At 41.4% G+C, this 23,934-nt stretch overlaps 1 protein-coding gene across 1 annotated transcript in view; it reads right to left on the bottom strand.

The window, feature by feature from the left end:
• The window catches only part of IL1RAPL2 (interleukin 1 receptor accessory protein like 2), a 693,469-nt gene that overhangs the window by 260,230 nt on the left and 409,305 nt on the right, over nucleotides 1-23,934 (bottom strand). The gene's annotated exons all lie outside the window — the stretch shown is intronic.

Consider the following 23,934-nt stretch of genomic DNA (forward strand, 5'->3'; position numbering starts at 1 on the left):
CTTGTTATAATCAAAGAACTAAAAGGAAACTAATGTGGAGGTGGGCACAGTGAATGTGGTGAAAAAAATGGTATGCAGTGAGTCTGGAGAGATAGGTTTAGCCTGTGTGAGACATGGTAAATACTATAACTTTTTATTCATGTTCAGTGGGAATTCATTTAAGAATAACAAGCAATAGAGTAATATTATTTAATTTACATTAAAAATTATTAAGTTTACCTCTTATGGGGTAATGTAGGAACAATAATGCTTAAAAACAGTCTAAGTTGGAAGCTGTTACACTAGTCCAAGCAAAAAAATAATGGTTAATTGACCTAAAGAAATGTCAATGTATATGAAGAAAAGAGGGCAGATTGAGTACATAGTTTGGAGATAAAATTGTGAGGAAGTACTGAAAAATTGGATGTGGGAGAAGAGAAGATATCAAGGGTATAATTAAGTTTATGATATGAACAATTAATTAGTGCCTTTTACTAAGATGTAGGCTATGCATGTAGGAGGTGGATTTGGAGAGGACAGATAGAGAGTTCAATTGTCCATATCTTTATTTTGAGATATACTAGTACATTAGACAACAAATGAAAATGTCAATTGATCAATGGGCTATAAATCAGGGTCTCAGTGAAACAGAATAAGCTGGAGTAAATGATTGCAGAATCAACAGAACATGAAGAGAAGAGAAGAGAAGAGAAGAGAAGAGAAGAGAAGAGAAGAGAAGAGAAGAGGAGAAGAGAGAAGAGATGACCAAGCACACAGTCCTGAAGAATTCCAATATTTAGAAAGTAGAGGAGAAGAGGCTACAAAGATTTATTTAAAGCAGCTAATGTGGTAGAAAAAAGGAGAGGGTGATGTTGCTGAAAACAAAGCATATTTCAAGAAAAATAGTGAGATAAATTGTTCTACATGCCACCTATGTCAAATAAGGTGACAAAGAAAAGTCCATTGAATTTTATATCATGGAAGCTTTTGTTGACTGTCTCATGAGTGCTTTCAGTTGAATTGAGGAGAAAGAAGCTATACTGTTCAGAGGTGAAGTTTAAATGGAAACTCATAAATTGAAGAAAGTAAATGTGGATACATCTTTCAATAAATTTGCTTAGGACAAATAACAGGGAAATGGAAAGATAGTGGGATACAGTGTGTGCCAAGAATAGTTTTTTCTTTTTGTAAAATGGAAGACTGGGAAAAAAAAAGTAAGGCATGCTAACGTTGATGGAAATGTTCCAGTAAAGAAGGGGAAAATAAATGATGTAGGAAAGGGAGAAGATAAATAAAGTAGCAAAATTCTTGAAGAGGAGACAGAGGATAGGAACAAAAGAACAGATGAAAGAATTGATCTTTGATAGAAGGAGGACTCAGGGCTGGTGAGCCTTTGGAAATTATAGGAAAGGAGAAGAATATGAATATAGACAAAGGTCAGACTATAAATTTGGGCATGGAAAAATGAGGGAGTTCCTAGATAAAGATAACATAGATAATGATGATGATGATGATGATGATGATGATGATGATGATGATGATAGCAAACACTTATTATTTGCCAGGTATTAAATACACACATACACATTTATTCATATATATCAGAAAAGTATTATTATTATTTCAATATTTCAGATGAAGAAATTGAAACAGAAAATATAATAAAATTGCTTGGTGTTATGCAGCTGCAATTCACTAGTCAATACATTCTATGTTCTTACTTTTAAACACATGTAACTTTTTCAGTGAGGAAAGAGGAAAAGTAATCAGATATAAGCAAAGGTTGAAAGTGAAAGAGAAAATATATATGAAACTAGAAGCCCGGTGCACATATTCATGCACAGGTAGGGTCCCTTGGGGTGGCCTGTGGGAAATCAGGCCGAAAGCCACAGTCCAATGCCACTTGTAGCTCCTACTTGCCGCTCCCACTCATCTGGGCCCCACTGCACCTGCCGCCAGCTTGCGCACAATCAGTCCTGATCAGAAGAGGCTCGCGCTGCCACAGTAGTGCTCGCTAGTCATGAGTCCTGCATCTGGTGCCCTCCCGAGGGGAGTGGCCTGCAGGACCAGGTTAAACCAGCTCTCTGACATCCCCTGAGGGGTCCCTGATTGCAAGAGGGCTCAGGCCAGGCTGAGGGACCCTACAGGTGTACAATTGGAACCAGGGAGGGACCACAGGAAGGCTCCGGGGCATGTCCAACCCCATCTTGCCCAGTCCTGATCAGGGCCGATCAAGGCTGGCAGGCTGGGGAGGGATGCAGGAGGTTGGCCAGCCAGGGAGGGACTGCGGGAAGGCTCCAGGATATGTCCAACCCCATCTTACCTCATCATAGTGACTGGTTGACCAGTCGACTGTCTGCCCCCTGGTAGTCAGTACACGTCATAGCGAGCAGTTGAGTGGCATTAGCATATCATTGACATATTACTCTTTGATTGGTTGACCAGATGACTGGACACTTGGCATATTAGGCTTTTATTATCCTATATAATAAAAGCCTAATATGCCAAGTATCTGGTGGTCTGGTGACCGGTCGACTGTTCAACCAATCAAAGTACAATATACTAATGATATGCTAAGGCCACTCGACTGCTCGCTATGATGTGCACTGACCACCAGGGGGCAGATGCTCTGACCAGTAGGTTAGCTTTCTGCTGGGGTCTGGCTGATTGGGACTGAGCAAGACGGGATGGACATGCCCTGGAGCCCTCCCATGGTCCCTCCCTGGTTGGCAAACCTCCTGTGTCCCTCCCCAGCCCCGATCATGCACTGGTGGGGTCCCTTGGCCTGGCCTGCACCCTCTATCAATCCAGGATCCCTTGGGGAATGTCAGAGAGCTGGTTTTGGCCCAATCCCACAGGCCAGGCCAAGGGACCCCACTGGTGCACAAATTCATGCACTGGGCCTCTAGTATAGGATATTCATCATGATAAGTGGGAAGGTGAGCCTAAAAAGGAATGTAATAGAACTACCATGTAGTATTATATACCTATTTTAGCCTTGATACTTAATTTAAACAGAGCTCGGTCAGATACAATTAACAACAGTTTCAGAAAAATCATGTATAGGTCAATGTTTTCCATTAAATATGGATTCCTTGAGATGAAGGTTGTGTAAATTTTTTTTGTTTTTGTATTCACCACAACTTTTTGCAAATAATAGGTTCCTAATGTCTATTTAATGGAATTTGTTTGATCTATTGCTCCCAATTAAAGTCATATGACAGAGAATTGTTAATCTTTCTAACTATGATTGAAACTCCCAATGCAATAAAATACTGAAAAATTTGGTTACATAAAAATATCTGCATGGTCAAAAAGTCATAAGTAAAGCAAAAAGGTAAATCAGTGAAAATGTCATTTGTAATATGTCACAAAAAGCACTAATCACCCTAATAAATAGATATGTACTCTTTAAAATATGGGGAAAAAAGATCAAAATTGTCTAAGAAATATGGGCAAAATATATAAACAAACAGTTCACCGAAATATGTATAATTATCTACATTAATAAAAGAGAAACATGCAAATTAACCTTCACTCCATAACTCCGCCACTCCACTACACACACCAGCCAATCAGAGTGACTCTGCAAATTAACTCAACAAAGATGGTGGTTAATTTACATATGCAGGCGTGGAGTGAAGACTGAAGACAACTGAAGGTGGTGGCAGCCATGGAGCTGAAGTGAGCAGGAGGCTTGGATTGCTCTTGCCAACGGAGGAAGCCAAGCTTCCCGCCAGCCCTGGACTCCGCTCAAGGAGGGGCTGGGGGCCTGGGCTCTGCTCAAGGAGTGGTTGGGGGCCTGGGTTGCAGGGAGCATGGGTCGCTGGGGGCAACCCAGGCTTCCAGCCCACCCTGGGCTCCACTCCAGGAGGTTCTGGGGGCCTGGGTTGCAGGGGGCAACCCAGGCTTCCAGTCCACCCTGGACTCCACTGGAGGAGCTGGAAAAAAAGGAGGGGCTGGGAGCCACTGGAGCAGAGAAGCCAAGTCTCACTGCTTCAGCAGGACCAAAGGCCTGGGTCCCGGGTGCCGGAGGAAAACCGGTGCCGGCAGCTAAGAGAAGGAAGGCCTATTGCACGAATATTCATGCAACGGGCCACTGGTCCCTTATATATATAAAAAAAGATGCTCAATGTTACTTGTAATAGGAGAAATGCAAATAAAAACTACACTGACTAAAAATTTATTTTGATCAGTTTGAAAAACTTCAAATGTTTTAGAATACACTGTGAGGCTGTGAGGAAACAGGCACTCTATTACATTGCTGATAAGACTGCAGAATGATATGATTCCTTTGAAGGGAATTTCAAAATACATAGTGGTGTGCTGGTAAATGTTTGACAGCTGGTTCTCCAAAACCTAAACCAAAAAATTCTGATGTGCAGCCTTTGCTGATTTGTTTGGTGAAAATTGTCCTATTGAGGCCAATTTCAAATTGGGAAGAAATGCACATTAGCACATGGCTATACCAGTGGGTCAAATTAGACTTACAGTTGTGAGTAACCAAAACACGGAGTCTATTGTTGTATTACTGTTGATTAGTTATTGCATTACTAGAGGCCTGGTGCACAGATTTGTGAACCAGTGGGGTCCCGCAGCCTGGCCTGTGCCCTCTCGCAATCCGGGACCCCTTGGGGGATGTCAGACTGCTGGTCTAGGCCTGATCCCTGCAGGCCAGGCCAACATCCCCTGAGGGATGTAGTAGTGCGTGCAGTGGAGGGTGGCTGGGGAGGAGCCTGAGCCCAGGCTGGTGCTGCTCCCGCTCATCCTGGCCTCACAGCACCTGCCACTATAGCATTGCTGCAGCTGCACTTGCCAACCATGAGCCTGGCATCTAGCACCCATTGATCAACTAAGCGCTGTTTCCCCTGTGGGAGTGCACTGACCACCAGGGAGCAGATCCTACATTGAGTGTTTCCCCCCTGATGGTCAGTGCACATCATAGCAACCGGTTGACCAGTTGTTTGGTCGTTCAGTTGCTTAAGCTTTTATATACAGAGATTTTCCGTATTAGCAACTGTAAATCTACTTTTGCCCCACACTATATAGTTTTCTCACCATATAATTACAATTCACATAAATAACTAAAAGAACATAGCTAATAGAAAATGGTAGTTAAAAAGAATTAGGAAGTGATGAGTTTTGAGTATTTATTATCTTTTTTTTAGACATTTTTTATTGATTAAGATATTACATATGTGTCCTTATCCCCACGTTACCCTCTAGCCCCCCCCCCCCCGCTCATGCCCTCACCGCCCCCCGTTGTCCGTGTCCATTGGTTAGGCCTATATGCTTGCATATAAGTCCTTTGGTTGATCTTTTCCCCTTACCCCCACCCTCTCCTACCTTCCCTCCAAGGCCCGACAGTCCAGTCATGCCTCTCCGTCACTGGATCAGTCCTTGTTCATCAGTTTATGTGGTTCATTATATTCCACAAATGAGTGAGATCATGTGGTATTTATCCTCTCTCCAGTTCCATCCATGCTGTGGCAAATGGTAAGAGTTCCTTTTTCTTCTTCCTCTTCTTAAAGAATACCTTTCAGCATTTCATATAATGCTGGTTTGGTGGTGATGAACTCCTTTAGCTTTTTCTTATCTGTGAAGCTCTTTATCTGACCTTCTATTCTGAATGATAGCTTTGCTGGATAAAGTAATCTTGGTTGTAGGTTCTTGGCATTCATCACTTTGAATATTTCTTGCCACTCTCTTCTGGCTTGCATGGTTTCTGTTGAGAAATCAGCTGACAGTCATATGGGTACTCCCTTGTAGGTAACTGACTGTCTTTCTCTTGCTGCTTTTAAGATTCTCTCTTTGTCTTTTGCTCTTGGCATTTTAATTATTATGTGTCTTGGTGTGGTCCTCTTTGGGTTCCTTTTGTTTGGGGTTCTCTGCGCTTCCTGGACTTGTAAGTCTATTTCTTTGACCAGGTAGGGGAAGTTTTCTGTCATTATTTCTTCAAATAGGTTTTCAATATCTTGCCCTCTCTCTTCTTCTGGTACCCCTATAATTCTGATGTTGGTACACTTGAAGTTGTCCCAGAGGCTCCTTACACTATCTTCATATTTTTGGAATCTTTTTTCTTTTTCGGTTGGGTATTTTTTGTTTCTTCGTATTTCAAACCTTTGACTTGATTCTTGGGATCTTCTTGTCTGCTGTTGGATCTCTGTATATTATTCTTTATTTCAGACAGTGTATGCTTAATTTCTACTTGGTCCTTTTTCATATCCTCGAGAGTCTCACTAGATTTATCGAGGGTCTCACTAAATTTATCGGTGGTTTCCATAAAATTCTTGAAAAACCTTATAAACGTGGCCTTGAACTCTATATCCAGTCGTTTGCTTTTCTCCATTTCTGTCATTTGTGACCTGTTTCTTTGTCTCCGCATTTTTTATGCTTCCCTGTGTTGGTAGAGTCATTTTGTCTGCTAGGTATCCTGTAGGGCTCAGTGGCTCAGCCTCCCCAGTTACCTGAGGTGGACACTCTTGGTGTACCCCCTTGTGGGCTTTGTGCACAGTCTTATTGTAGTTATGCCTTGATTGTTGTAGGATCACTGGGAGGAATTGACCTCCAGGCCAATTGGCAGTGAGAATCAGCTGTGTCTGCAGTGGGAGAACTTCTGTGCTGAAGACACCCTTCTGGGGCAAGACTTGCTTCAGTGGGGTTTTGGTGCTCACTGAGTCTGCCCCCTGAGTGTGTCCCTTATGGATCTCAGGAGTTGTAATCCGGATGGTCCCCCTCTGACCACCGGGTACACTGGCTCTTGGAGGTTACCCAGCAGGAGCTATGTAGAGAACTGCAGATTCCCCTTCCTTTTTGGGGGTTTGGAGGTGCCCAGATGAGGCCCAGCTGTGAAGCAATGCAAGCCGCTGTGGGGCCTTGGGCCTTCTCTTGGAAGTTCTGGGTCTGTCTGGCCCAGCTGCAGTTAGGTTATTTTCAGGTTGCAAAGGGCTGGGGCATTCATATGCATAAGCCTCTGCCGCAGCCTGGGTGGGGCGGGGTCTCAGGGAATCAAAGGGCGGAGCAAGCAGCTATGGCAGATTCTCAGCCCTGCCCTAAAGGGCCACGCGTCTCAGTGTCCAGGTAATTGCTGCAAGCACCTCTGAGGGAAAGCCGACCTCAAGTTCCGAGTTCTGCCCGCTGCCAGACAGTTCAGTTTCTCCCTGTATGAGTCCTGGGTCCCCAGAGACTTCCCGGAACTGGAGTTCAGAGCAGTCGGGAGCTTGTGACTCCCTCCTGATTCAAAAAGACAGCCGCGTCCTCAGGTGCCAGCCCCTTTCTGCATGTGCGAGCCTCCGTACCTCTGCACTTTACTTCCGCAGCTCCTCTGGCTCTCAGTGTGCTTTTCTTTCCTTCTAGTTGTATAATTTCCATTCAGCAAGCCTTCCTGTAGTTCTGGATGATGTCCGTTTTGTCTTTTTGTTGTATTTTTGAAGTTGTTGTGGGAGGCAGCAATTTCCTGGAGTTTATCTATGCCGTCATCTCAGTTTCTCCTGAGTATTTATTATCTTAATTTTAATATTATTTTAATGGTAAGCTTATATGATTTAATTTTTACTAATGTCTGTATTTTACAATTAGCTCACAAAGTTACTGCAAATGTAAAAATTGATTATTGAAAGCCAGGAGGAACCACCTTTAGTATACTACTGAAATAACTGAACATGTAAAAGCACATTTACTCTTTGACCTAATATTCCTGCTTCTACAAAAAATTATTCAATGTAGGATTATTTATAATATCAAAAGGTTTGGAAACAATTTATATGCCCATACATAGACAACCACACAATAAAGTTTTTTTTTTTTTAAATACTCACTCAAGGATATGATTGTTGATTTTAGAAAGAGAAGAAGGAGAGAGAGGGAGAGAGAGAGAGACTGATGTTAATAGACTCCACAATAGTGATTAGGAATATGACTGGAAAGCAACATGAGAGAATTTGGGGGGGATGATGGAAAAGTTCCATATTTTGATGTGTTGGTTACATGGATGCATTTATATGTAAAAATTCACTGAGCTGGATAAGAATAAACAAAAATATCAGTTGTTTTTATATACATTGAATAAAAAGAAAATTAAGAAACAATTTTATATGAGTCCATTGGTTGATCTCTCATATGCATATATGCATAACCCATAGGCACAGACAATAGGGTGGTGAAGGCTGGGGGTGGGAGATGAGAGAGGGCAATGGGGGGAAAAGGACATGTTTAATACGGTCAACAATAAAGATTTATTACAAATAAAATAAAATACCATTAAAAAAGAAATAATTTCATTTACAGCAGCATCGAAATAATAAAATCTTTAGAAATAAACTTAGCCAAGGAGGGGAGCAACTTTTACACTGAAAAGTACAAATGTTGCTAAAATAAAGATACATATAAATAAAGGTTCTTCACTCATGGATAGGAAAACGTAATATTGTTAATATGTGAATAGCACTCAAAGCTATCTATAGGTTCAATGAAATCCCTATCAAAATCCTGATGATTTCTTTTTTTATAAATAGGAAAATTCATCATAAAATCCATATGGAATCTTAAGGGGCCCTAAATAGCCTAAGCAATCTTGAAAAAGAATAAAATTGGAGGCACCACACTTCCTGATTTCAAAAATTATTATGAATCTGCAATAATCAAACTGGTGGTACTAGTATAGGGAAATATATTTAAACAAATGTAATAGAATAGAGAACCCAGAAATAAATCTTCACATATACGGTCAAATGATTTTTGTTTCCAAGTCCTTTCAATGGGGAAAGGGCAGTCTTTTGAACAAACTATGTTAGAAAAACTGAATATCCACATGCAAAAGAATGAAGGTAAACCCTTGCCATATATTTATCTTATATAATAAAAAAGTCTAATATGCAAATTGACCAAACAACTGGTCGCTATGACGCACATTGACCATCAGGAGGCAGATGCTCAACGCAGGAGCTGCCCCCAGCCTGCAGACCCCAGGCGAACCAAGGCAGGTGCCAGCAGGGGCCCTCCCAATTGCCCCACAGATTGGCCCTGATCGCCGGCCAGGCCTAGGGACCCTACCCGTGCACAAATTTCATGCATCGAGCCTCTAGAGTGTATATATATATATATATATATATATATATATATATATATATATTATCATCTAAAAGAGAAACATGGTAATTAGCCATACCTCCGCTACCCTTCACATTGGCTAATCAGGGTGATATGCAAATTAACTTCCAGCCAAGATGGCGGCTGGCAGCCAGGCAGCTTGAAGCGAACATGAGGCTTGCTTGCTTCAGTGACGGAGGACTCCAATGTTCCCTGCCTGCCGCTGCTGGTCTCTGAGCTTGCAGTTTGAAACATTGTTACAAATATAGAAGCTAAACAAAATCCCAGAAACCTGCTTTCAGCCAGCAGGGATCTCAGAGCTGGAGTTGAAACAGTGTTTTGATTATAGAACCCAAACAAACCAGATACCTGCTTTCAGCAGCCGAGGCCTCAGAGCTGGAGCCAAGCCTCAGAGCTAAAGCTGGCCCAGCATAAAAAAAAAAGAAAAAAAGGAGTGGTTGGGAGCTTCAGTCACCTGCCAGACTGAAAACAGCCCTCAGCCCCTCACCCAGACTGGCCAGGCACCCCAGTGGGGACCCCAACCTTGAAGGGTGTGTGACAAGCTGCAAACAGCCATCATCCCCTCACCCAGGCTGGCCAGGCACCCCTGTGGGGACCCCCACCCTGAAGGGTGTGTGACCAGCTGCAAACAGCCATCAGCCCCTCATCCAGGCTGGCCAGGCACCCCAGTGGGGACCCCCACCCTGATCCAGGACACCCTTCAGGGCAAACCAGCCAGTCCCCACCCGTGCACCAGGCCTCTATCCTATATAGTAAAAGGGTAATATGCCTCCCAGCACTGGGATCAGCGGAGCCGCGAGGCCTCCCGGCACCGGGATCAGCGTGACAGGGGGCAGCGCCCAAACCCCCAGATCGCCCTGCGGCCGTGTGTGTGACGGGGGCGGGGCCACAACCTCCCTATCTGCCCTGCTCTGTTCGTGACAGGGGAAGGCACCCCAACCCCCTGATCAGCCCTGCTCTGTGCCTGATAGGGTGGAACTCCCCAACACCCTGATCGCCCTGCAGCTCTGTGTGTGACAGGGTGCGGCGCCCCAACCCCCCCCCCCCCCACGGGCCCTGCTCTGTGTGTGACGGGGTAGAGCCATAACCTCCCCATCGGCCCTGCCCTGAGTGTGACAGGGTGTGGCTCCCCAACCCCCTGATACGCCCTGCTCTGTGCATGACAAGGGGGAGCTCCCCAACCCCCTGATTGGCCCTGCTCTGTGCGTGACAGGGGGTGGCACTGCAACCTCCCCATCGACCCTGCCTTGAGTGTGACAGGGGGCGGTGCCCCAACCGCCCAATCAGCCCTACCCTGAGCGTGACTGAGGGTGGCATTGCAACCTCCCGATCCACCCTGCTCTGTGCATGACAGGGGACGGTGCCCCAACTCCCCAGTCAGCCCTGCTCTGAGCCTGACCAGGGACTGTACCTAGGGATTGGGCCTGCCCTCTGCCACCCGGGAGCAGGCCTAAGCCAGCAGGTCGTTATCTCCCGAGGGGTCCCAGACTGTGAGAGGGCACAGGCTGGTCTGAGGGACCCCTCTCCCCCCTGAGTGCACAAATTTTTGTGCACTGGGCCTCTAGTATATATATAAAGAGCCAGGGTCTGTAACGTCCAAAATGACCAAAGGCTTGACTGAACATCCCCAGGCAGGGGGTGGGCGTGGCTGGGCGAGGCAGGCGCTGCAAAGTTGTCAGCCTCCAGCCCTGACAGCCCACTGCCTCAGCGGTTGACTCCAGCAGGACCTGGGTCCTCGCCTCTGTGGGCCAGAGGCCCTTTTCCTGATACCATGTTCCCAGGATCTCTCAGACCCATTTGTGGAAGTCAGGAAACACTACATGTGGTCATCCTGCCCTGGGGACTCCCAGGGTTGACAGCAGGGTGGGCTTCTGTGGGATCCCTTCTGTTATGCAATCCAGGGTCGCTACATCTTAATGCTGACTCTGGCAGGACTTGGGATGGTCCTCTGCATATCTAAGGTTCCGCTCCCTATACCAAAGCCCCTGAGTCTCTGAGACCTGGATGCAGAAATTGCCTGTTGTCATCCCACCCTGGGGATTCCCAGGGCTTACAGCTGGGGGAAGGCCTTGGGTGGGGTCCGCTCTGTTGTGGCATCCAGAGTCCCATTAGTGTTTCCTTGGAGCCCTCACCTTGACTCTGGCAGGACTTAGGCCGGTCCTCTGAATATCTGAGGTCCCACTCCCTATACCAAAGCCCCCGATTCTCTGAGACCTGGATGCAGAAATCACCTGTTGTTGTCAGCCTATTCTGGGTGGGATGATTCTGTTCTAGGGTCCAAGGTCCTTCCCTCCTCCCTCATGTTCCTCACCTGTAGCCCTGGCAGGTCCTGGGATCCTCCCTATATTGACCCAAGGCTGGACTCCTCAGATCAAGGCCTCACTGCCCTGAGTCCTCTGCAGGAAGTCAGTGTATGTCACATCCAGTACCAAGCCCGGCAATTCCAAAGCCTGATGGCAGGGTTGAGATGGATTCCATAGGGTCCTTTAGCCCTGCCTCTGATCCATACTTTGACAGGGCCTGGGACTCCTATCCACTATGAACCCAAGTTTTCAATCCTCAGATCAAGGGTCTGACTACCCGAGTTCCCTGAGGAGGTGGGCCAGGGGGAGGTGCAGTTTTCAATATACAAATAGGAAGCCCAACTTCGGGAATTTAAAATCCTGCCTCATTCACCTTATACTGTTAAACCCCAAATCTAGATACTATCCCTATTATGATCACCCCCAAGATTTTACACAAAGCTAAGATAACCAGTTGAGCCACTCTATTCATTAAAAACAGCTTAAAGGCAATGATTTCAACCTTGACAACAGATAGCTGGGGAGAGCCACATGGACAGTGGGAAAACGGGGGTGAGATGGAAAGTTTCTCTGGTAGTAGCCAAGAAGCTACTGGTTTTCAAGGTGCATAAGAACAACCTGTGCTAGGAAGCAGGATGATTCACATCTCCACAGAGACAGTCACATTACCTTGAAAAGATTTTAGGTAAATCTTATGAAAACTGGCTAATGGTGAAGGATGAGAAAGAACAATGAACCAGTGAAATGGGTGACCTGGGGAAATGTTTGGAGGAAGCATCATCTCCCTACTATGTGACTCATCAGAACTGAACATGGGATCAATAAGTTTGAGAAGGCTTAGGAGTGCTAAAGAAATGCCCACTTTCTCTTACCAAAGCATCTTGGCCTCCTCATCTCTCCCCATGGAAGTGTCAGGATGGTGCTTTATGATGTGTAAATTTCTCTCCCAGAGCTACCATTAGGTGGAGGAGAGGCTTCCTGATTAATTAAAGCCTAGGAGGTGTGGGACTCATTGTCCTAGAGAAAAGCATATGTTCAGGAGGCCTGGGGTAGGACCCTGGGAAATTTTGACGTGGTGAAGATGACCAGGAAACCACAAACTCCTAGCACAGTTATGTAACAACCAACCCCATTCACCAAAAGAAGGTAAAAGAGGAAGAAGCCCTGTTAACCCAGGTCCAGTGTCCAGGATGAAAGGTCCACACCAAAACTCCTCCTCTTCTTTAGCAGCATATCCCTAAGACTCCCTGGTCTTGCTGGAAGATTCCATCCTCAACCCATACTTTTTCTCATGAAGAATTTTTACCCTTTCATCCCAGCCATTTCCCCACAAACCAATGTCCTTCTGCACTCACTCTGTTGTCCATCCAGGTACTAAAGACATCCATAGGGGTGAAAAGATGTCTTTAAGGGAGTTCAAAGAAAGGAGCCTTTCCAAAAATTTCTATCCCTTCAAGAAAACCTATGAAAGCTATAAAGACAACAATATGTGGCCATTATCACAGGCCAAATGAGGAACTGAATAAAAATGATACAGAAATAGACCAAGACAATGTAGAAAAATTTACCACCTCAAGTGATAACTTGGGCAGCCAGTAACTTCAGAGCAAAGCCAAAGACCTCAGAACTATCTATGAAGTCTCTGAAGTCTGGCCCCCAAGAAATGCTGACAGTGTGGAAGCCAAATTTTATACCTACACAGTACACCAATAGTGATGATTAAAATAAAATTGATAAGTGGTTCACTTCCAGTGTAAGCATAATTTGCAGACAATTTTAATTAAATTTATTGGGATAACATCTATACTAATAAAAGACTAATATGTTAATTAGACCAGGAGACCTTCCAGAGAGCTTCCGGACAAAGCCATGATGGCAGGGCCAAGGCAGAAGCGGTTAGGGGGATTCAGCCACCAGGGGAGGGCAATTGGGAGTGATCAGGCCAGCAGGGAAGGGCAATTGGGGGCGATCAGGTCAGCAGGGGAGGGCAGTTGGGGGCAATCAGGCTGGCAGGCAAAGGTGGTTAGGGGTAATCAGGCAGGCAGGCAGAGTAGTTAGGGGTAATCAGGCAGGCAGGTGAGCAGTTAGGAGCCAGTGGTCCTGGATTCTGAGAGGGATGTCCGACTGCAGAATTAGACCTAAAGCAGCAGTTGGACAGCCCCCTAGGGGTCCCAGAATGGAGAGAGTTCAGGCCAGGCTGAGGGATCCCCCACACCATGCACGAATTTCATGCACCAGGCTTCTAGTATCATATATAAGAATTAACTCAAAATAAATTAAAAATTTGAACATAACAGAAAAAATTACAGAGCTCTTCTAAGGAGAGAATTTGTCTAGAGAGAAATTGTCATAGCATTGAATTTGGCCATAATTCCTTGAATATGACACCGCAAGCACAGGTAACTAATGAAAAAATAGATAAATTGATGTCCATTAAAATTTAAAAAAAAAAACAAACTTTTGTGCATCAAAGGACACAATCAACAGAGTGAAAAAGGAACCCACATAATGGGATAAAATATTTGAAAATTATATATATGATAAGAGATAAATATCCAGAACATATAAAGAAATCTTATAATTAGACAAACAAATAAAAAAATAACCCAATTTAAAAATGAACAAAGGACTTCAGTTGAAATTTCTCCAAATAAGATATACAAATGGCCTGGCCAGCGTGGCTCAGTAATTGAGCATTGAGGCATGAACCAAGGGGTCACTGATTAGATTCCCTGTCAGGGCACGTGACTGGGTTTAGGACTCAATCCTCAGTAGGTGGTATGCAAGAGGGAGCCAACTGATGTTTCTTTCTCATCAATGTCTCTATCTCTCTATCCCGCGCCCTTTCTTTCTCTTTTAAATCAATAAAAAACATTTTAAAAATATATACATTGGCAAATATGTTCTCCCATGCAGTGGGCTTTCTTGTTGTTTTGTTGATGGTTTCTTTTGCTGGGCAAAAGATTTTTATTTTGATGCAGTCCCATTTGTTTATTTTCTTTTTAGTTTCCATTGCCCTAGGAGCAGTATCAGTGAAGCAATTGCTTCAGCATATGTCTGAGATTTTGCAGCCTTTGGATTCCTCTAGTATTTTTATGGTTTCCCTTCTTATGTTTAAGTCCTTTATCCATTTTGAGTTTATTTTTGTGTACGTTGTAAGTTGGTAGTTGTTTCATTTTTTTTTTTTGCATGTATCTGTCCAATTTTCCCAACACCATTTATTGAAGAGACTGTCTTGACTCCATTATATGTTCTTGCCTCCTTTGTCAAATATTAATTGAGCATATTGGTTAGCGTCGATTTCTGGGCTCTCTATTCTATTCCATTGATCTATGTCTGTTCTTGTGCCAATACCAGACTGTTTTGAGAACAGTGGCTTTGTAATACAGCTTATCTGGTATTGAGATCCCACCTACTTTGTTCTTCTTTCTCAGGATTGCTGCAGATATTCGGGGTCTTTTTTTTTTATTCCAGATGAATTTTTGGAAAGTTCATTCTAGGTCTGTGAAATATGCCATTGGTATTTTAATGGGAAATACAATGAATCTATAGATTGCTTTGGGTAGTATGGACATTTTGATGATGTTGATTCTACCAATCCATGAACACAGTATGTTCTTCCATCTGTTTATGTCTTTTTTTTCAGTGTCTTGTAGTGTTATTATCGATAAGGGTTTAATCTCCAACATTTACAGGGAACTCATACAACTTAACAAAAGGAAGATAAACAACCCAATCAAAAAATGGGCAATGGACCTAAATAGATACTTTTCGAAAGAAGACAGAAGGAAGGCAAAGAGACATATGAAAACATGCTCAGAGTCACTAATCATCCAAGAGATGCAAATCAAAACGACAATGTGGTACCAACTCACACCTGTCAGATTGGCTATCATCAACAAATCAACAAAGGACAAGTGCTAGTGAGGATGTGGATGGAGAAAAAGAAACCCTCATGCACTGCTGGTGGGACTGCAGACTGGTGCAGCCATTGTGGAGAACAGTATGGCGTTTCCTCAAAAAACTAAAAATAGAACTCCCATTTGACCCAGTGATCCCACTTCTAGGAATATATCCCAAGAAACTAGAAACACCAATCAGAAAGGATATATGCACCCCTATGTTCATAGCAGCACAATTCACCATAGCTAAGATTTGGAAACAGCCTAAGTGGCCATCAGCAGATGAGTGGATTAAAAACCTGTAGTACATCTACACAATGGAATACTATGCTGCTGTAAAAAAGAAGGAATTCTTACCATTTGAAAAAGCATGGATGGAACTGGAGAGCATTATGCTAAGTGAAATAAGCCAGTCAGAGAAAGATAAATATCACACGATATCACTCATTTATGGAATATAACGAACAACATAAACTGATGAACAAACACAGGTCCAGAGACAGAGAAGCATCAATCAGACCTTCAAACCTCAGAGAGAAGGTAGGAGAGGGTGGGGGTAAGGGGCAAAGATCAACCAAAGGACTTATATGCATGCATGTAAGCTTAACCAATGGACACAGACAACAGGGGGGTAAGGGCATGAGTGTGGGGGGTAGTAGGGGGATAAGGACACATATATAATATCTTAATCAATAAAGAAATTTAAAAAAGATATATAAATGTCAAATGAGCACATTAAAAGATGCTCAACATCACCTATCATTAAACAAGCAAATCAAAACCATCTATATAATAAAAGTTTAGTATTCTAAATGTCCTATCAGTCTACCGTTCAACCATTTGCTATGACGTGCATTGGCCACCAAGGAGCAGATGCTCTGACTGGTAGGTTTGCTTGCTGCTGGGGTCTGACTAATTGGGACTGGGCAAGATGGACTGGACATGCCCTGGAGCTCTCTCTCAGTCCCTCCCTGGCCCCAATATTGCACCAGTGGGGTCCCTTGGCCTGGCCTGCACCCTCTCATAATCCAGGACCCCTCGAGGGATGTCCACAGGCCAGGCCGAGGGACCCCACCAATGCACAAATCTTTGCAGCAAACCTCTAGACTAAGATAATGAGAAACCATTACACACCCATTAGAATTATTATTATAAAAAATGGTAACACTTAGCATAATGCTCTCCAGTCAATGGAGGAAAAATACCACATTATCTCACTCATTCATGGATAATAGTGACCATTACAAACTTTTGAACAATAATAGATACAGAGGCAGAGCTGCCTCAAACAAATTGTCAAACTGCAGCGGGAAGGCCGGGGCAGGAGGTAGGGGGGTAAGAGATCAACCAAAGGACTTGTATGCATGCATATAAGCATAACCAATGGACATAAGACACTGGGGGATAGGGGAGGCTAGGGGACTGTCAAGGGTGGGGGGGAAAAAAGGACACATATGTAATACCCTTTGTAATACTTTAAGCAATAAAAAAAATTATAACAGAAAAAGTATTAGTAACAATGTAGAGAAGTTGGAACCCTTGTACAATCCTGGGAATGTAAAATGTAGCTACTAAGAAAAAAGGCAGTTCCTTAAAATTTTAAATATATAAGTACTTTGTAATTTAATAGTTTCACTTCTGGGTATATACCCCAACACCATCAAAGATTGAAAGCATGGACACAAATAGATATTTGTACACCAATTTTCATAGAAGCATTATTTATAATAGCTACAAAGTGAAAGCAACCTATTTGTCAAAATGAGGTATGTCCACACAATGGAATATTATTCATCCTTAAAAAAGGATGTTCTGACACATACTACAACAAGGATAAATCTTGAAGAGACTATACTATGTGAAATAATCCAGTCCAAGGAATATATATTTTATGATTCCACTTACACGAGGTACCTAGAATAGTCAAATTTGTAGAGACAAAAAAGGTAGGGGAGAATAGCAAGTTAGTATTTAATGGGTATGTATTTTAAGTTTAGGAAGATAAAAAATTTCTAGATGGTTGAACAAAAATGCAAATGTTCTAAATGCCCTGAAATGGATATTTAAACGTGGTTAAAATTGCACTAAAAGTAGGGTTGGTGGAAGGTAGAAGAGGGTATAGGGGGGATAAATAGTGATGGATGGAGACTTGATTTGAAGTGGTAAACATACAATGCAGTGTACAGATGATGTGTTATGGAATTGTGTACCTGAAACCTGTATAATTTTGTTAGCCAGTGACATCCATTAAATTCAATAAAAAGGAAAACATTGTAATAAAAATAATTATCTGAGATACACATAAAAGTTTGTGCATTACTAAATAGACAGCATTGGATGGAAAAGAGTCTATAAGTTCATCATAACACTAATAAAAGTGGAGAGACCACTTTTTATGTAAAAATACCAGAAGGGGCAAGATATCTCCAGTTGGAAGCCACCATTGTAATAACTGATTCAGGAAGGAATCATCAACAAAAGATTTTGTGGAATGGGGTATTCAAATTATCTCAAAGTATAACCCGGCACATTATTAATTAAGTATACAGGCTAAAAGATGTCTTTGTAGTGGATTAATATGTCAATACTTCCTCAAGCAAATGATCAAACTCAGAATAACCAATAATGGGAGAAAGATAATCCACGTGTCTATTGAAGTTAGGCACAGAGAAGGACACAAGGACCACCCAACTAGTATTCTGATCCAAAATGTATAATGTGAACTTCATCATGAGGAAACAATCAGTCAAATGGAAGGTAATTATATACAACAATTAGCTTAGTTGCTTTAAAATGTCAATGTCATGGAATCAACTTAAAATATATTTAAATTTTAAAAAAGGTTAAGGAACTGGTACAGATTAAAGGAGGAAGACATGATACATACATGCAATGAATAACATTCTATTGGATTATGGGTCAGAAAAATACTACAAAGGACATTATTGGGACAACTGAGGAAATTAGAATACAGACTATGTAAATATATATATATATATATATATATATATATATATATATATATATATATATATATATGGCATTGTACCGATGTTAAATTCTCTGTATAGGATAATTTTATTCTAGTTATCTAGAAAAAGTTCCTTATTCTAATGAGGCACATGCTTACTTAGGAGTGAAGTAGCATATCTGCAGGTAGCTCTCAAATGCTTCAGTAAAAAAATACAGACATGCTTAGGCATAAATATATACATAGAGATAATACAAAATGTGACACAATAGGTGAATATAGATAAAATATATGTAGATGTTCACTGTAAATTTCTTGCAAATTTTATGTGCTTGAAAATTTTTTAATTAAATAAATATATGAAAATGAAATAAATGTTTTTAAAGATATACACTCTTTCTCCTTAAAATCACCTAATATGCTGGGGTTGTAGGTGCTATATTTGAAGGAAAAAGGGAATATCTGGATGGCTGGATCAATAGAGTCAGATGCCCTAAATTCCAGTCCAGGTTCTGTCATTAATTTGTTATTTCACTTCGGTTTTCTCATGGATCAAATGGGGGGGTGATAATACCTCTTTGCCATGCCTACTTTATAGGGCTGTTGTGAGGATTATATTAGATAGCAGATGAGAAAGTTCATTGACAAGGGGAAAAGTGCTTTTTAAATTCAAAACACTCTTATTGTTATTGTAATCTTAGAATATTTTTACATTGTCTACTACCAAATTCATTTCCAGAAACTGACATCTATGGATTTGCACATTTTCTATGGTGTGCATTTAATCCCTTAATTTTTGAAATCCCTGTATTCTATGACATGGGTATTCCCTGAAATGATGGATGGCCCTTGCAGGCTATCATTAGCGCTCAATGAGACCACTGGCGTCCAAGAGGATTCTGCCACATGCCTGCTTTCTGGGCAGCAGTTCTGCATATTTTCCATTTGAGTCAGTGGTGGGAGTTCTGGTTAAATCAAATGTAACTAGAGAAGATGGTGGGCAGAAAGGAGGTTGGTGGAAGGAAAGAGGAAGAAAGGGTGGCAGAGTCATGAAGAGTCTACTTGATACATTTTAAGGGAGAGGTCCAGAAGAGCCTGAGACTGTTACATAGATATCTGTTTCCTAACAGTGTCCTGATATTTCACTAGAACAACCACTTACCACTAATAACCAATTTGGCATGTGGTTAGTGGTGAGACAACTGTCCAAAAGTCAATGTCTCATTCACATTGTTTGAAAATACCCATGCTAGTTATTTTTCTTTTCTATTTTTTTTAACTTTTTAAAACTTATTTTACTGATTTGAGAGAGACAGGGAGAGGATGATTGATTTGTTGTTCTACTTATTTCTGCATTCATTGGTTGATTCTTGTATGTGCCCTGATCAGGGATTGAACCACAACCTTGGCATATTGGAATGACACTCTAACCAACAGAGCTACCCATCCAGGGCTCTGGACAGATAAACTTTTAAAGATGCCTCCTCTGAGTGAACAAAGCAGGAAGAAGTGTCTCCATTTGTGCCTCTGGTCAAGCACTCTTAGGCATGGCATAATTTGTATAATGATATATGCAGCCCTGAGTCAGCCCCCTTTTCAAAGTGTTCCCCAGGTCATCTGGGTGTTTTCCAGTGTTCTTATGCTCACCAACCATTCCAGTCCCCACAGTTCCTACCCAGCATCTGCCCTACTCTTCCTTTCCTGTTGTCTCTGAGGCTACTGGAGGATATCACACCTCTGGTGGAGCCAGATAGGTGGGTGCTGATGTCTAGGCCCAGGTGTGGCTGCTCAGTGCTCTCAAAATGACCAGTCTTTGATGCTAAAGCTGAGCTGTGCCCTTGGCAACTGGGCATGAAGGTAGTGCTGCTGGAGGACAGCCTCACACAGAACTGACCCCTGCAGCCCCTGCCTTAGGCCCTCTCTCCACAATGTCAAGAGTACTTGGGGCCAGGCCAAGGATGGTCACGTCCAAGGTGGATCTTAGGTGGTCCCCCCCATTCCTGTTTTCCACAAGCCCATAGGAAAACCCTCCTGCTTCCACCATTCTTCTTCTTCAAAAGCAAACAAAATTACCTGCCAGGGGTCTCACTCATCGGTTTTGGGGAAATATCTAACATGTTGGAGTGAGTGGAGGCTTCCTCTACATATGATGCTGGAGAACCTGAATTAACTCCTCCCACAGAAAGTGACACCGAGAAGCTGAAGTTTACTAAACATTAGAACTGGTTGAATCCCTTAACACAGTACTGGGCTTGAAGTAAGGAGCTGGCAGCATTCAGATCCTACTCTGCTCTTCCTTTTTGTTTTTTTTTACTCTTTATTGATTAAGGTATTATATATGTGTCCTTATTCCCCTATTGCCCCCCCCCCACTCATGCCCTCACCCCACTAGTGTCTGTGTCCATTGGTTAGGCTTATATGCATGCATACAAGTCCTGTGGTTGATTTCTCCCCCTTACCCCCATGCTCCTCTACCTTCCCTCTGAGATTTGATGGTCTGATTGATGCTTCTGTCTCTGGATCCATTTTTGTTTATTATATTCCACAAATGAGTGAGATCATGTGATATTTATATTTCTATGACTGGCCTATTTCACTTAGCATAATACTTTCCAGTTCCATCCATGCTGTTGCAAATGGTAAGAATTCCTTCTCTTTTACGCAGCATAGTATTCCATTATGTAGATGTACCACAGATTTTTAATCTACTCATCTGCTGATGGGCACTTAGGCTGTTACATGGGGCAGGAATCATTTTTCATTTAATTATTGATTCAATATCCTTGGCATACAAATTGCACCATGGATAGTTGAAGGGTAACTGTTGGTCAAAAAAATATGAAGATTTCTCAATTTCAGAAAGGAAAAACACATACATATATATATACCCTCACATTAACTACATGTCCTCTTTATAGGCTTTTGGAAGGACACATTTGTGATTTATGATGTACAATTGGCCATTATTTACTTGGTGGAGACCTTGATCAACATAGTGATATAAAGAGTAGAGGCCTAGAAATACAGGTCAATTCAATCATACCATCTTATGAATAAAGGCTATTAATCAATATTCTCTAAATTATATCTGCTGCCATTCATTCATTAACTTCTTATAGCTGACTCTAGAGCTATTATCCTGGCTTGTGGTTAAGGGTTCTTTGTAAAATTCTTATTAATAAGATAACCAAGTTATATTAGAAGGCAACACACTACATTTGGCCAGAGTTCAAGAGAGCTAGACTCTCTAAACTTTGTGATCTTAAGATATTAAAATAAAAATGTTCTTACCTTGCTCATCTATAAAATGGACCTATTAGTTTTTGCTCAATATTATTTTTAAGAGTCCTGACAGGTTTGGCTCAGTGGATAGAACATGGGCATGTGGACCAAAGGCTCCCAGGTATGATTCCAGTCAAGGACAACATGCCTGGGTTGTGGGCTTAATCCCCAGTAGGGGGTGTGAAGGAGGCAGCCAATCAGTGATTCTCTTTCATCATTGATGTTTCTATCTCTCTCTCCCTCTCCCTTCCTCTCTGAAATCAATAAAAAAATACATTTAAGATAATTATCAAATCCAGAAATGCATTAAACATGATCCATACTAACAAGTGGGAATGGTATTACCTTAAATCAAACTTTGATATATGTGAAATAAAGGTCTCAGTCCCAGAAATCACTAAGGCAGAAAAAGAACCAAAAAACACAGAGACAACTTTATGTATTTTTCAACTATGACTAAATTAACAGTGCAGATGTCAAATAGCACTCTTAAAATTTCTGTGTAGCCAAATTGTAAAGCTTAGAAGAAAGTTCAGAGTCTGGCAAAGAGCAGATGCCAAAATGCCAGAGTCCGTTTTTCCTGGCAGCATTAATGGAGCCTATAATAGCAAAGAGTGACAGCAGTCCTGTCAATAACCACCCATATGGGAATAAGAGCTGCACAGTGCTTGTCTAGGCATGATGGAACCCATGCTATTTCTAAATGTGATGCTTATGCCAAGATTAAATATTTGACTCAAGATTTAATCTTTAATACATGGAACATATCAAGAAATACTGAATTGAGGGAAACACTAATAAAACATGTTATTAAAAAATTAGGTATATTTTCCATGTGATGAACCATTTGTGGAGCCTTATCTTTCCAATAGCATTATTTTGGCCTGTTCCCCAGAGGATAAGGGTGTGATTAAATCGTGCATTTCTTAAAAGCAACAGGCAAAGCCACAAATGGATAACACACTAATCATATCTGATAAAATTCAAAGAGGTTTCATATTTTTTATGCAGAGAGCTATTAAATATTTTCCAAATGATAAAATAATATTAAAAAGCTAGAAAGAAAAAGAGATACAGATATTCTATGGAAAAGGGTGGAAAATATTGGGGTTAGTGGTTATTATGGCTTGTTTTAGAACTGCTACTGCTAGAGTTGATATAGTGACTATTTTAATTATCACTAACAAAATTAATTTCAATTGGGTATATATTGAAACTTTCACCTATGAATCTCAAAGTACTTAACAAACATTAAATTCCATAATTCATGAGAAGTCAGTGATTTTTGCTGGTGGGGAAAGAGAGTTATTAACTTGCCTATAGATGCAGGGAGTCTGAGGGAAGAGGCAGCCTGGATATATTTACAGAAAGAAATTATTTTAATTTTGTTCTGTTCTTTTCTCCCTTGATGACTTCAGAAAGGACGGGAAAGAGGGAACAAGAGCAGCAGAGAAGGGTTTTCTACCGTTTATGCTCCAGAGGGAAGAACTGAACAAATACCATAAAATAGCATGAAGAAACTAAATTACTAGGCAATTCGCAAGGATGCACTGAGTACATATTCTCATATATGTATCAATAATTGACATAAAGAATATCAGAAACACAATCCTTACCCTTCAAATAGTTCACAGTTTCTTAAAATGTACTAATCCATATTATTAATTTTATAAGGTGTTTAAAAAATACTGTGGTTACAAAAAAATGTTCTTATTTTTTCAGACATAGATGGTAAAGTATTTAGGGGTGAAACATAACGTTTTTGTAATTACCTTAAAATGAATCTGTAAAAATAAAGAGGTAGCAAATGTGGCAAAATATTAACATTTGTAAATTCTAGGTATTCAATATATAGGTATTCATATTCTATTCTCTTGGTTTTTCTACATATATTCAAACTTTAAACAATAACACAAATTTTTTTACCAATTCAGATTAATGGGGAAAGTCAATTTAAATCATTAAAATGTCTGATTGGCAACTTAAGAAAAACCTTTTGCTATTTTGCTTCTTCACAGTAGCTGAACCTAAGCTAGTTTTGCCTTATATTTTATTGTGTTTGGCTGGTTGATGTATGCCTTGTTCTAAAATTGATTTACAGTCATTTAAACAATTTAACAAAGTCAAATAAATTTAAAATGATAGTAGGTAGGAATGTAAGAAGAAATCACAACATGTAAGTCCTTACCTTTGAGGGAAGTGGGCTGCAAAGTGAACCTTAAGCTATGTGAGAGCAATGTGAAGAAAAAAATATTCATAAAATGTTTACTTAGAAAATAATAAACTGGTTCCTAAGAAAAAGTATGATACTATTTTAGCTAATATTTACTGAGCATTTACCATGTGTGTAAGGCATAATTCTAAGTACTTCCTGCATAAATTCATTGAA

The sequence above is a fragment of the Myotis myotis genome, unplaced genomic scaffold (assembly GCF_014108235.1).
Source record: "Myotis myotis isolate mMyoMyo1 unplaced genomic scaffold, mMyoMyo1.p scaffold_m19_p_4, whole genome shotgun sequence".
In the NCBI taxonomy this organism is placed as follows: domain Eukaryota; kingdom Metazoa; phylum Chordata; class Mammalia; order Chiroptera; family Vespertilionidae; genus Myotis; species Myotis myotis.